The 13974-nt window shown below is 37.3% G+C and overlaps 1 pseudogene; it reads left to right on the top strand.

The window, feature by feature from the left end:
* The first annotated feature begins 247 nt into the window (after nucleotides 1–247).
* LOC110203272 (dolichol-phosphate mannosyltransferase subunit 1 pseudogene) lies at nucleotides 248–1140 on the top strand (annotated as a pseudogene).
* Nucleotides 1141–13974: the final 12834 nt, after the last annotated feature.

The following is a 13974-nucleotide window of genomic DNA, read 5'->3' as shown; positions in this document are numbered from 1 at the left end:
TATTTCTAGGTTGTGTAAGATATCTTTACAAAAAATGACCATTTACTAAAGCATAAAAGTGTTAGAACCAAATGCAGAAAAGCCAAAATTCTAAACATCCTTTACTTACTACAATGCAGCAAAAAATAAATTCAATAAAATACTATTAAGGAAAAGATTGAAAGTTAACTGGAAACTAAATAACTTAATCTTAAAGAATTGGTATGTCTTTTACGTAATTCTGATTCCAGTAGATTATAGTTCCGCCATGGCCTCCCACAGCGACATTCCGAACCATGCGGGGTCCCAGCGAAGAAGAGTGAAGGAGGCTGAGGTGGAGGCCGCAGAAGCAGAGAAGTACTCGGTGCTTCTTGCCACCTACAATGAATGAGAGAACTTGCCTCTCATCGTGTGGTTGGTAAAGAGCTTTGAAGAAAGTGGAAACAACTGGGAAATTATAGTCATAGATGATGGAAGTCCAGATGGAACACAAGAAATTGCTAAACAGTTGGAAAAGATCTATGGGTCAGATAAAATTCTTCTAAGGCACAGAGCTAAAAAGCTAGGACTGGGAATAGCATATATTTGTGGAATACAACATGCTACAGGAAACTTCATTATTATCATGGATGCTGATCTTTCACACCATCCGAAATTTATTCCAGAGTTCATTAGGAAGCAAAAAGAAGGTAATTTTGACATTGTGTGTAGAACTCGCTACAGAGGAAATGGAGGTGTCTATGGCTGGGATTTGAAGAGAAAAATTATCAGCAGAGGAGCCAACCTCTTCACTCAAATTTTGCTGAGGCCAGGAGTATCAGACTTAACTGGAAGTTTCAGGCTATACCGAAAGGAAGTTCTACAGAAATTAATGGAAAAATGTGTTTCTGAAGGATATGTCTTCCAGATGGAGATGATTGTTTGAGCTAGGCAACTGCATTTTACTGTTGGAGAGGTTCCAATCTCATTTGTGGATCAAGTTTATGGTGAATCAAAGTTGGGAGGAAATGAAATAGTCTCCTTTTTGAAAGGACTGTTGACTCTGTTTGCCACTACATAAGATGACACTATTCATTTTATATTTAAATTATCATGTTCATTTCATTTTAAACATAAGACAAAAGACGTGGTTGGTGATTTTTAAATTGTTCTCTTAAACCATAAACAGTAACATAAGGTAAATTTCATATACACCTTAATTTTTTTTTTCTGGAGGTCTGTTTCACATTCATGTAAAGAAAGAAGAAATATTCTTTATGTCTGTTTACAGTTGTAATAAGATTTATAAATAAATTTTATGAGACATGGTTTGGATAAAGCATTATTGATAAATTAAAAAAAAAGAAATGGTATGTAAAAGAATAAATCATAGAAAAAAATAGGAAGTTTCGTCAAAGGAAATGACAATGAGACAACATACCAAAATTTATGGGATTCTGCAAAAGCGTTCTTTTTAAAAAAAATTTTATTTCTTTTTCATTTTCAACATTCACTTCCACAAGATTTTGAGTTCCAAATTTTCTCCCCATCTTGTCCCTCCCTCTGCCCCAAGACAGCCTGCATTCTGAATACCCCTTCCCCTAATCTACCCTCCCTTCTATCACCCCCCCTTCTTTTATCCCTTTCCTCTCCTATTTTCCTGTAGGGCAGGATAGATTTCTATACCCCATTGCCTGTATATCTTATACCAGTTGCATGTGAAAGCAATTTTTAACATTTGTTTTTAAAACTTTGGGTTCCAAATTTTCTCCCTTCCTCCCTCCCCACCCACCCTCATTGAGGAGGCAAGCAACTTGATACATGTAATACATGTGTAGTCATATAAAACATTTCCATAGTAGTCATGTTGTGAAAAACTAACTATATTTCCCTTTATCCTATCCCACCCTCCCCATTTATTCTGTTCTCTCTTTTAACCCTGTCACTACTCAGAACTGTTTGCTTCTGATTACCCCCTCCCCAGTCTTCCCTCCTTTCTATCATCCCCCCCACCTCCCATCTTACCCCTTTCCTCCTATTTTCCTGTAGGGTAAGATAGATTTCCAAACCCAATTAAGTGTGTATGTTATTCCATCCTTAAGCCAATTCCGATAAAAATAATTCCCTCTCACCTTCCTCCACTTCCCCTCCACTGTACAAGCTTTTTCTTGTCTGTTTTATGTGAGATAATTTACTCCATTCTACCTCTCCCTTTCTCATTCTCTTATTATAATCCTCTCACCCCTTAATTTTATTTTTTAGTTATCACCCCTTCATCTTCAAATCACCCTGTGTCATCTCTCTCTCTCTCTCTCTCTCTCTCTCTCTCTCTCTCTCTCTCTCTCTCTCCATATAATTTTTTCCCCTTCAACTACCCTAAGACTGACAAAGGTCTCATGAGTTACAATTATCATCTTTCCCTGTAGGAATGTAAACAGTTCAACTTTAACAAGTCCCTTATGATTTCTCTTTCCTGTTTACCTTTCCATGCTTCTCTTGTGTCTTGTATTTGAAAGTCACATTTTCTATTCAGCTCTGGTCTTTTCATCAAGAATTCTTTTTATTTATTTATTTATTTATTTGAAAAGAATTTTTGAAAGTCCTCTATTTCACTGAATATCCATTTTTTCTGCTGAAGGATTATACTCAGTTTTGCTAGGTAGGTGATTCTTGATTGTAATCCTATCTCCTTTGCCCTCTGGAATATCACATTTCAAGCCCTCTGGTCCCTTAATATAGAAGCTGCTAAATCTTGTGTTATCCTAATTGTGTTTCCACAATACTTGAATTGTTTCTTTCTGGCTGCTTGCAATATTTTCTCCTTGATCTGGGAACTCTGGAATTTTGCTAAAATATTCCTAGGAGTTTGCCTTTGGGGATTTCTTTCAGGAGGTAATTGGTGGATTCTTTCCATTTCTATTTTCTGGTTCTAGAATATCAGGGCAATTTTCCTTGGTAATTTCTTTTTCTTTTTTCTTTTTTTTTGGTTAGGCAGTGGGGTTAAGTGACTTGCCCAGAGTCACACAGCTAGTAAGTGTCAAGTGTCTGATGCCAGATTTGAACTCAGGTCCTCCTGACTCCAGGACCACCTAGCTTCCCTGATAATTTCTTGAAAGATGATGTCTACTCTTTTTTTGATCATGGCTTTCAGATAGTCCAATAATTTTAAAATTATCTCTCCTGTATCTATTTTCCAGGTCATTTGTTTTTCCAATGAGATATTTCATGTTCTCTTCTATTTTTTCATTCTTTTGTTTTGGTTTTAATTTTGTTTGAATTCTCAGAAAGTCACTAGCTTGTATTTGCTCCTTTCTAATTTTTTTAGGAAGAATTTTCTTCAGTGAGTTTTTGGACTTCTTTTTCCATTTGGCCAATTCTGCCTTTTAATGCATTCTTCTCCTCATTGGCTTTTTGGACCTCTTTTGCCATTTGGGTTAGGCTATTTTTTAAGGGTTTTTTCTTCAATATTTTTTGGGGGGGTCTCCTTTAGCAAGCTGTTGACTTGTTTTTTGTGATTTTCATATATCACTCTCATTTCTCCTCCCAGTTTTATATATGTGTGTGTATATATATATATATATATATATATATATATATATATATATATATATATATATATATATACACACATATATATTTTGCTCTGTTTGCTCATGTTCCCAGCCAATTACTTGAATTTTAAACTTTTTGTTAAGGTCTGCTTCCAGTGTGGAGAATGGGACTGTTCCAAGCTTTGGGGGTTTTATGCAGCTGTTTTCAGAGATACTTCTAGGGACCTGTAAATTTTCAGTTCTTCCAAGGTGGTATGATCAAGGGTGAGGTGTTTACTCCTTTCCTGGCCTGGGCTCTGGTCTATGGGTGACCACAAGCACTCTTTTCTGCCTTGGAACTATGAGGAGGATTCTCTCCTTACTGCCACCACAAGCTCCACCATGCCAGCACTCTTCCTCACCCCAGGACCACCACCCAGAACTGTGACCCAGATTCAAGCATGAGCAAAGCAAGAGAATCCTGCCTCAGCACCAGCAAAGAGATCCCTGCAATCCTCTTCTGATCAGCCACTCTATTCCTTCCAGAGCCAAGAGCTCTGGAAGCAGTTGCCATCCCAGGGCTGTGCTGGGACTGGGGCTGGACTGAGCTTCTCTCTCACTGTGGTCAGACAAACCTTTCCTACTGATCTTCTAAGTTGTGTTTGGTGTTTGTGGGTTGTGAAGTCTGGATTCAATCTCCTGAGGACTGCTCCAGGTTCGCTGAGGCTTGGTTTTTGCCTACGCAGCCTGCATGACCCATGCTGAACTGTGTTCCTCTCCCAGCCCAGTGCAATAGACCTTTCCAATCAACTATCCAGGTTATCTTGGGCTGGAAATTTGTTTCACTCTGTCTTTTTGTGGGTTCTACTGCTCTAGAATTTATTTAGAGCCATTTTTTAATAGGTATTTGGAGGGGCTTGGGGGAGGGCTCAAGCAAGTTAAGTCACTGCTTTTACTCCACCAATTTGGCTCCGCTCAGCACAAAAGCATTCTTTAAGGAGCATTTTATATCTTTAAATGCTTTCATCAACAAAAGACAGAAAGAACAAATCAATGAATTGGATGTGCAACTAAAAAACACTAGAAAAGCAACAAATTGGATCCCAAGTTAACACCAAAGTAGAAATTTTGAAAGTCAGACAAGATTAACAAAATTCACAACAAAAAATTCCACAGGAATTGGAGGAATTGATGCATTTGAACCCATGTCTCTTGTCTCCAAATCTAGAGCTCTTTTCCAGTGCATCCTGTCTTTAGTTATGAGACAAACTTTTAGAATAATCAATAGGAAGAGACAATTGTACAATGTAGAAAAAATTCTGAAATTTGTGAAGATGCAAAAAACACCTTTAACAATACTTTTTTTGAAAGTTCTTGTATTTAAGAAAGAAGTCACATTATTGTTATTATTATTTGCTATTATAATAAAATCATATGTTATCTCCTTTTAGTGTATTCAGAAAACACTTTGCACACAAATGAACTTAATGATCTGGTAATGAATTGGGCAGGGAAGAAGATATGGGTTGAATTATGAGATTTTATGTAGTAGAAGGGGTAGGTGAGGTGGTGCAGTGGATAGATTGCTAGGCCTGGAGTCAGGAAGACCTGAATTCAAATCCAGCCTCAGATACTTCCTAGTATCTTGACCCCAGGCAAGTCACTTAGCCCTGTTTGCTTCAGTTTCCTCATCTGTAAAATGAGCTGCAGAAGGAAATGACAAACCATTCTAGAATCTTTGCCTAGAAAACCCCAAATGCGGTCACAAAGAGTCAGACATGACTGAAACAAAAACTGATCAACAAAAATGTAGGTAGAACTTATTTCAAAATCTCAACTACTCAAGTTTGGTGAACTGTACAATTATATTTTGTAAAATGCAATAAATAACTAAGATGCAGAAAAAAAGTTGGCAATATTAGTTTCCTCATGGTCTACCAATAGATTTCAGAGAGAGAATAAACTTGGGTGGCATAAAAATTACATAAAAAACCAAATTGGTTTCATTTGTAATCCTGTGTATTATATGGTTACATTTGTCATCTTTTTAAAAGTTTACTCATTTAAAAACATTGTTCTGAGAAGGAGTGAGTAAATTTTACTAGACCCTGCCAAAAGGTTCTATAACACAAAAGATGCTAATAACCCCAGGTTTAAATGATCTCTTAGGTCCTTTTTAGCTGTGAATCTTAGATCCTAAGTCTATCATCATATGAATACACATTCATCATTAAACAGAAACATTTTCCAGTTCCCAGTTTCCAGTTTCACCAGGGCAGAAAGAATAATCAATCAGTCAACAAGCATTACCAAGTCCCTACTGTGTTCTAGGCATTGTGCCAGGCAATCGGGATATAAATAATGAAACAGCCTAGTGATTTCTTCATGTTTATGATCATTCATTTTAACACATAATCATTGTGTAATCTGTGAAATGTTTTATGAACTGATACTATAATAAATCTGATATAATTAAATAATTTGCCATTTTTATGATCAGCTGACTAACATAGAAAATGAATTGGACAAGATGATCTTTAAGGTTCCTTCCACTTCCATAATTCTTTGGTTATAAGTGGTGACTTAGAATGGAACGGAATGATGGGCATGTGAATAACAAATAATTTTTTCTATATTGCTGAATAGCTGGAGGAGACTATGGTCCCACTCTCCTAGGACTGTCTTGTTATGCAGCTCTGGTACCCTTAAAAGTTTAAACCACATCTAGTTAGTTCTAGTTAAATCTGGCTGTTGAGACTCTTCAGCAAGCTTGCCCATGCATAAGGCACAAAGGTAATTCTACTTTTTTCATCCTGAATAGGCCTCCTGGTTAATTTGTAGAAATTCCTCTTCTGTGTTGGTCTCAGACAACTGATCCCTTTGCCCACAGGCTACAAGACAGATGCTACAGCAGATCCTTTGTCTAAAAACCCTGTGTAAACCTAGGCCCCTGCTAGCTCTCTGCCCTAGTGGTGGTCTAGGCCAACACCCAGTATATTACTGCATGGATCAATGGGGGCAATGGAGTCCACATGGTACTCTAACCTTGGCTACTTCTGTACTCTTCTGTACTCTCCTCTGCTGCATTTGGCTCTGTCAAAAAACCATTCTACTAGTGTGTGCTGGAGCCAGCTTGTACTGGTGGAGCCAATTGTTAAATTTTCAGTATAAGCATTTACACCTTGAATTGATTATCTAGATTTAAGAAAGAGATGGAAAAATAATAATGCAGATTAAACTTCAAAGTGTGTCATGCCTATTGTTAAACATATATCAGCACACCACTAATTCTAATCAGTTGCCTCACTTTTAAGAAAGCAAAGTGTATCAACTTTGCTTACAGCTGAGGTTCTTAAATCTTTTTTTGTGTCTTGGATCTCTTTGGCAGTCTGGTGAAGTCTATGGACCCCTTCTTAGAATAATGTTTTTAAATGCATACAATAAAATATGTAGGATTAAGAAGGAAATTAATTATATTGAAATAAATTGTAAAAATATTTTTTAAAAAACAAGTTCATGGACCCCCCCCCCCTTGTCAAGAAAGCATGCTTGGAGATTTTTTATTAGAAAACTTTTCTATTCCTTTCCTGAGCCTCATGTTAAAGAAGTATCTAAAAAAGCAAAGAATTACCACTATTAGATACTTTGATACTATACTTTCATCTTATCAGAAAAGCTATTGGAGTATTGGAGAGCTTTAGAAATACCTGGATTTATAATTTAGAAAATGTTAACTCTAGTTCTTGTACTACCCTAAAGAATTTTGGATAGGGGAATTAGAGACTATCTGAGTTCAAACGAATCCGAGGGTTTCTATAGTCAAACTCCAAACCTCTCCTATAGCTAAAAAAATTCACTTAAAAACAAGCCTTTATTATCATTCCAGTGATGAGTGAGCTTACTATCTCCTGAGTCAGCCTGTTCCATTTCTGGACAGCTCCAGTTATTAGGAAGTTTTCCTTTTATTAAACCTAAATTGTCCTCCATGCAACTTCCACTAGCTGTTCCTAGTTCTACACTCTGTGGTTTTTTTTTTTTAAGGCCCAGTTCCTTTTCCTCAGGACATCCCTGGAAATATCTGAAGATAGCCTCCTCACCTCTTCTCCAAACTAAACATGTCCATATCCTTCAAATGGCCCTTTCATGGCCTAGTTTCAGGTTCCTAACTTATCAATGGCCCTTCTAAACTTTGGCACCCAGAATAGCACACAGCATGTAGTTTAACTAGGGTAGAGTACTGTAGGATGATTATCTCATTCATTCTGATTACTATGTCTATTCTTGCCATTTCATATCATGTACTTTATAGCAACGCAGATTCTCAGTATAAATCTATTCAATTTCAAACATCAGGAACCCATGACATATTATACATTTCTATTAGCATGTGTGTACACATATATTTTAAAAATGAACATATTCTTTATGTCAGAGAGTTGCCAGGTACATAAAGTATCTGTTAAATTTTGGACAGTACCACATTTATTTCTGTTCATGCCACCACCCAGAATCCTTGGAAGAATCTACCAACTAGACAGTCCAGTACCCTGGCACCAATACTTGCCAAATGCATTAGCCTTAGTACATGGAAAGAAGATTGCACACTCTTGTTTTTGTTTTTGGCTAGGCAATGGGATTAAGTGACTTGCTCAGATTTGAACTCAGGTCCTTCTGAATCCAGGGCCCGTGCTCTATCCACTGCACCACCTAGCTGCCCCTAGACTGTACACTCTTTAGGTGCATGGAGGCACTTCCCATTCCCAGAGTCCCACATCAATATTTGCAGCTTTGCTCACAGTCCTAAGGTCTTCCTTTTGTGGTAAGTCACTGTTCCTATGGCTAATGGTGCAACTGGGGTTCTCTGCAGCTCAACTAGCAACTCCTTTCACAGGCATCTTCTTGCAATATCTTCTCATAAATATCTTCTGAAAGCCATTGGAGGATGGCAGACACTCTCTATGGCTAACTTTGGCTCTAGCCTTGGTGAAGATAAGTGGTTCCTTTCCTGTCCCAGGTGAGGTTACAGCTCTTCCCAGGAAAGACAATGGATTAAGTAACAACACAGCAGACCAGGGATTTCTCCTTAACATACCTCATCAGGAGAGAGTCTTACAGAATGTAACTTTGAGAAGTGACACACCCTGCATCTTTTAAATTAAGCCTTATCTAAGTTCTTATCTCTCATCTCACCCACCTAAGAGGAAAATCTTTATATACATTTCTTGAACTCGTAGGGTAAGCAAAAAATCTTGATTCATTGTCCTTTGATACCTGGAATGATACCAGGAATGTCCTCAGATTCAGTCAACACTTCTCACTTATTAGGGGCAGACCAGGCAGTCTTATTCTGTTCCTATTTATTCTCCTTAAACACTTGTGTAGAATTATTCAAATCACTCAAGGCTATCTGCTATCTGTACTAGTTATCAGGTATACTTCAGATTAGGGCCTGTCTTTAGCAGTTCCTAAAGCATGTAAATATACAAGTTATCCCAAACCAGTTTAGGGAGAAAAAAGGAAAAAAGAAAGATGACCATCTGAACCAACTCTTACTGATCAATAATTAATAATCCCTTCTACAACATTCCCAGCAATTGATCATCCAGCTTCTTCTTGAACACACACACACACACACACACACACACACACACACACACTCACATACCTCATTATAATGCTTTTCTTTAGGGGGAATAGGCAATAAAATAATTTCCGTAGATAAAACTTATTTCTGGATACTGAAATAACATCATAAGAAGAAATCTTACAGCCTGGATCCCTGAGGATCATTCACTCTGTGTGTGTGTGTGTGTGTTTATCCTGTGTCTATGTCTGTTGTCCCAGCCTACACTGAGACCACAGTCACAGAATTTGAAAGTTGGAAGGATCTCAGCAGCCATCTGGTCCAAAAAGAATTCCCACCATAACATACCTGATATGTAGTCATTCATCGTCTGCTTGAAGACCTCCAAAGATGAGGAAGCCACCCCCATTTAAGGCAGCCCATTCCACTTGTGGATAGCTCTTGTTTAGGACTTTTATTTCTGACTTTCAGCTTAAATTTCTTTCTTTGCCACTTTCACCCATTGCTCTTATCCTAAATTCATCCTTCAGGGATTAAACAGAAGAAATCCAATCTCCCCTCTATATGATAGCCCTTTAGATATTTCAGGACTGCTATATTCCCTCAGACTCTTCTCTCCTTTCCCTTCTCTCCCATCTTCTTTTCTTCAGGTTAAACCGCTGCTGTTTCCTCAATCATTCCTTATAGTACAAGAGATTTGAAGACCTTCACAATTATAGTTGCCCTCTTCTGGACCCTCTCAAAATTATCAATAGTTTTAAACTGTGGCGTTTGGAACTGATTGACCACAATGCTCTAGATGAGGTCTGATGAGGACAGAATCCCATGGGACTATGACTTTCTTATTCTGGGGAGCTATGTCTCTTTAAATGAAATCTAAGATCACATATTTTCGGCTGCCAAGTCAAACTGCTGGTTAATGTGGAATCTGTAGCCCACTAACACTTCACAGATCTTTTACAGGGCAACTGCTGTCTAACCATGCTTCCCTCACTTTGTGCTTGTGAAGTTGCTTTTTTGTACCCAGCTATAAAACTTTATATTTATTTTCCTTTGGGTGGTTCATTTTCACTTAAAGCAAAGAATATATCATGAGACTCTAATGTATGTATGACTACATATAAGGAAATGTGTCCATTTTCAGATAAGTGCATATATCTGTACAGAAACAAATAGCCCCATCCCAGTACAGACAGTCATTTAAAACCATCCAAAACAAATGCCAACATGTCAAGATACTTTGAAATGGAGCTATATAAGATAGATTTGTCTCTGATTTACATTAAACAGAATGAATTAATTGATATTCAACCTGACCTTTCTTACTTCTCCACTATCTTCCTTCCTTCCCAAGTTCAAATCCAGTCTCAGATATTTACGTGCTTTCTTACTTTGGGCAAGGCATTTAACTTCTATTTGCCTCAGTTTCCTCATTTATAGAATGGGGATAATAATAACACCTGCCTCTCAGGGTTGTTGTGAGGATCAAATTAGATATTTGTAAAGTACTTGACAGTGTCTGGCACACACTATATAAATAAAAATGCTAGCTATTATACTATAAATGCTATATAAATACTGTTATAAATGTTAGCTAAAATTATTATTTGGTATAAATATTTATGAGTAAGGCCTATATTGAATTGATTTTGAATTATTTATAATTCTTTTTGCTCCTGGGGACATTTCATTGATGAAGAGTCTGAGGATGTTTCTCTTACCCTTTTAGTCCTTGTGATTATGCCGTAGATATTTTCAGAAATGAAATATTTGGGACAAAATCCAAGAAGGTAGTTGATTTCTGAATGCAGCTAGATGGTGTGGTGGATAGAGTACCAGATCTAGAGTCAGGAAAACTCATCTTCAGAAGTTCAAGTCTGGCCTCAGACTCTCACTGTGTGACCCTGGGCAAGTCACTTAACCGTATTTGTCTCAGTGTCTTCATCTGTAAAATGAGCTGGAGAAGGAAATGGCAAACCACTTTAGTATCTTTGCCAAGAAAACCCCAAATGGGGTCACAAAGAGTTGGACATGCCTGAAAACAACTAAACAAAAACAAAAGCTGATTTCTGTCAGATTTACTACTAACAAATAAAATTGCCTCAGAAACCAATGTTCTATCTAGTTTTATCTAGTAGTTTTTTATCTGTTTTATCTAGTAGTGTTTTATCTAGTTTGATCTGTTTTATCTAGTAGTAGCCCTTGGCTCTGTAAGTAAACCTCAAATCTGAAGTATTAACAGCACTGTTACTCCTCTGTTTTACATTAAAGAGGACAAAGTGAATTGTAGTCTTTACCAAATCCCCCAAGGTAGCTTAAGCACACTCCAGCTATGTTTGAGTGTAACAGTCATGATTAGGCCAAATAATGATAAGCAGAGGTTGGTTGTGCAGAATTCCTTTCATGTGAGAGGCTTCATTTAATGGATTCCTAAGATGGCCAGGGCACTTAGGTAGTGTAGTGGATAGAGTGCTGTGCCCAGCGTCAGGAAGGCTCATCTTGCAGAGCTGTAATCTGTCCTCAGACACTTATTAGCTGTGTGACTGTGGGCAAGTCGCTTAACTCTGTTTGCCTCAGTTTCTTCATCTGTAAAATGAACTGGAGAAGGAAATGGCAATCCACTCTAGTACCTTTGCCAAGAAATGACCCCGAAAGGGGTCACACAACTGAAAGTGAGTCAGACACAACTGAAATGATTCAACAACAACAATAAGTCATTCCAGTTATTTCTGCCTGCTTGGTGGTGGGGTAGTGGTACTGTACTTCTGTGTGGAGGTGGAAGCTGCGTCACCTGTCTTATATTCAAAGCACCAGTACCTTCCCATTGCCAGATGAGGGTAATGAGTACTAAATTTAGTCACCTTATTACTTTGTCAACATAAAAATGAAAAGTAGTGTGAGTTAAGTAATTCAGTTTACTTCTTTGTACCTAAATTTATCATATTAAGAAAAATCTTTGAAAAAGCTTTCCAATGGAGACTTTGACATGAAAAGGTACAAGTTTTATTACATGATCCTCAAAAGTTCCCATGAAAGACTTTGGTACTCTGCCGTATGTTCACATCTGTGACTTATAAAAGAAAGAAGAACAAGCTGGTTAAATACTAGAAAGGTTGTGACAAAGTTTTTGACCACCCTCAAGCCATGTGAGATTAATTTTGTGTGTTTATCCCCAAATTAAGTGGAATTTGGAATACGAATATTCATGACAGTGGGAAGAGGAAGAAAAGGAATTCATGTCCTCTTATCATTGTATATTTCCTAGAATTTAGGCAATTCAATAACAAAAATACTTAACTGTCATTGGCGTTTTGACAAAAGAAAATTAAATGACAAAGAGGAAACGTATTCATCATTCAATACACTTCAAGTCAACATACATTTATTAAACATACACTATGTATGAGAACTGTGCTATGTTCTGGGGATAGAAGGACAAAAATAAGTGAAACAGTCTGTTTTCAAGGAGCCTACATTCAACTGAATAATGCTCACCTGAAGGCTCATTATTAATTGGGGGCTGGAAGGGAAAGGAATAAGCATTTAATAAGCCCCTACACAGTCCCAGGTACTGAACCAAACACTTTACAGACCTCATTTGATCCTCCTAATGTCTCTGTGAGGTAGATTTTATGACTACCGTTTTACAATTGAGGAAACTGAGTCAGTCAGCGGTTAAGTGAGTTGACCAAGATCACACAATTAATGCCTGCATCCAGATATAAACTCAGGTCTTTTTAACGCCAGGGTCAGGACTCTCTCCGCTGAACTGCCTTGCTACTTCTAAAAATTTGTGTGTTCCATGTTTTGGGTTACCCACTTTCCTAACCCCAAAGAACATGGTTAAATAATTGTAAATACAAAAAAGTAAGTACAAATAAAAATAAATGAATTGTTTCTGAAATTTTATACATCTATGTATATATACATATGTGCATGTGTATATATGTGTATACATACACACACATATATATGTATATATGTGTATGTGTGTATACATACATATGTATGTTTTGGTTTAGAAAACAGGTAAATATTTTAATCCTAGAGGAACAGGAAGAAAAAACAGAGTGAACAGAAACTTTGAATGGGGAATGGGACAATGTAAAGTATAAAATGTCAGATTATCAAGAAACTAAACTATTGAGAGATATTTAGAGATAAAATGATTTGGAGAAGAAGATGACTATCAGTGGCTCCTGCTTTGATAACAATATATGTATAATATAATAAAATCAAACAGATACTGAGAAGCAAACATAGCAGGTCAGTATAGATTCCAAATTCGGAAGAGCTGGGTTCAAATTATACCTCTGACAGTCTTTCTGTGACCTTGGACAAATTATTCAACCTCTCTGAACCTCAGTTTTCTCATCTGTGAAGTATGGGCATTGGGCTAGCTTGCCTCTGAGGTCTCTTCTTCCTGTGATTGTCACAGAAGGCAGTTGAGGCTTTTTGCCCAGCAGTCATTGTATGATTTGTCTTTTTTGTACTTCTGTGTGAAAATAATTAAGAATGGTTCACTATCCCTAAAATCTTAATCTGGTAGACCAATTTATTGGGAGTTCTATTAACTTTGTGTAGGCCATTTGAATGATAATTTCTATAATACCTCATACTGATATTACTTTGCCTGTGTGGAAACCTGCCCCTTGCAGAAAGTCAGGCCTTATGTGCTAATGGTCTGGTGGAAAGTTCCCTACCCTGTAGACTGGCACGTATCAGTAGGGCTTGAAGCTTTAAGTGACAGCATTCTTTCATTATAGTTGTTGTGATATATTGTTCTTTTGATTCTGCTTTTTTTGCTCCGCATCAGTTCATACAAGTCTTCCCATTGACTTGTGCCCTAGTGCCTCGCAGTGCCTAACGCATTTTAGTCAGTTAATAAATACATTGTGAGAA

Source organism: Phascolarctos cinereus, unplaced genomic scaffold, assembly GCF_003287225.1.
Source record: "Phascolarctos cinereus isolate Bilbo 61053 unplaced genomic scaffold, phaCin_HiC Scaffold_4;HRSCAF=312, whole genome shotgun sequence".
NCBI lineage: Eukaryota > Metazoa > Chordata > Mammalia > Diprotodontia > Phascolarctidae > Phascolarctos > Phascolarctos cinereus.
This window is presented reverse-complemented; position numbering and strand designations above follow the sequence as displayed.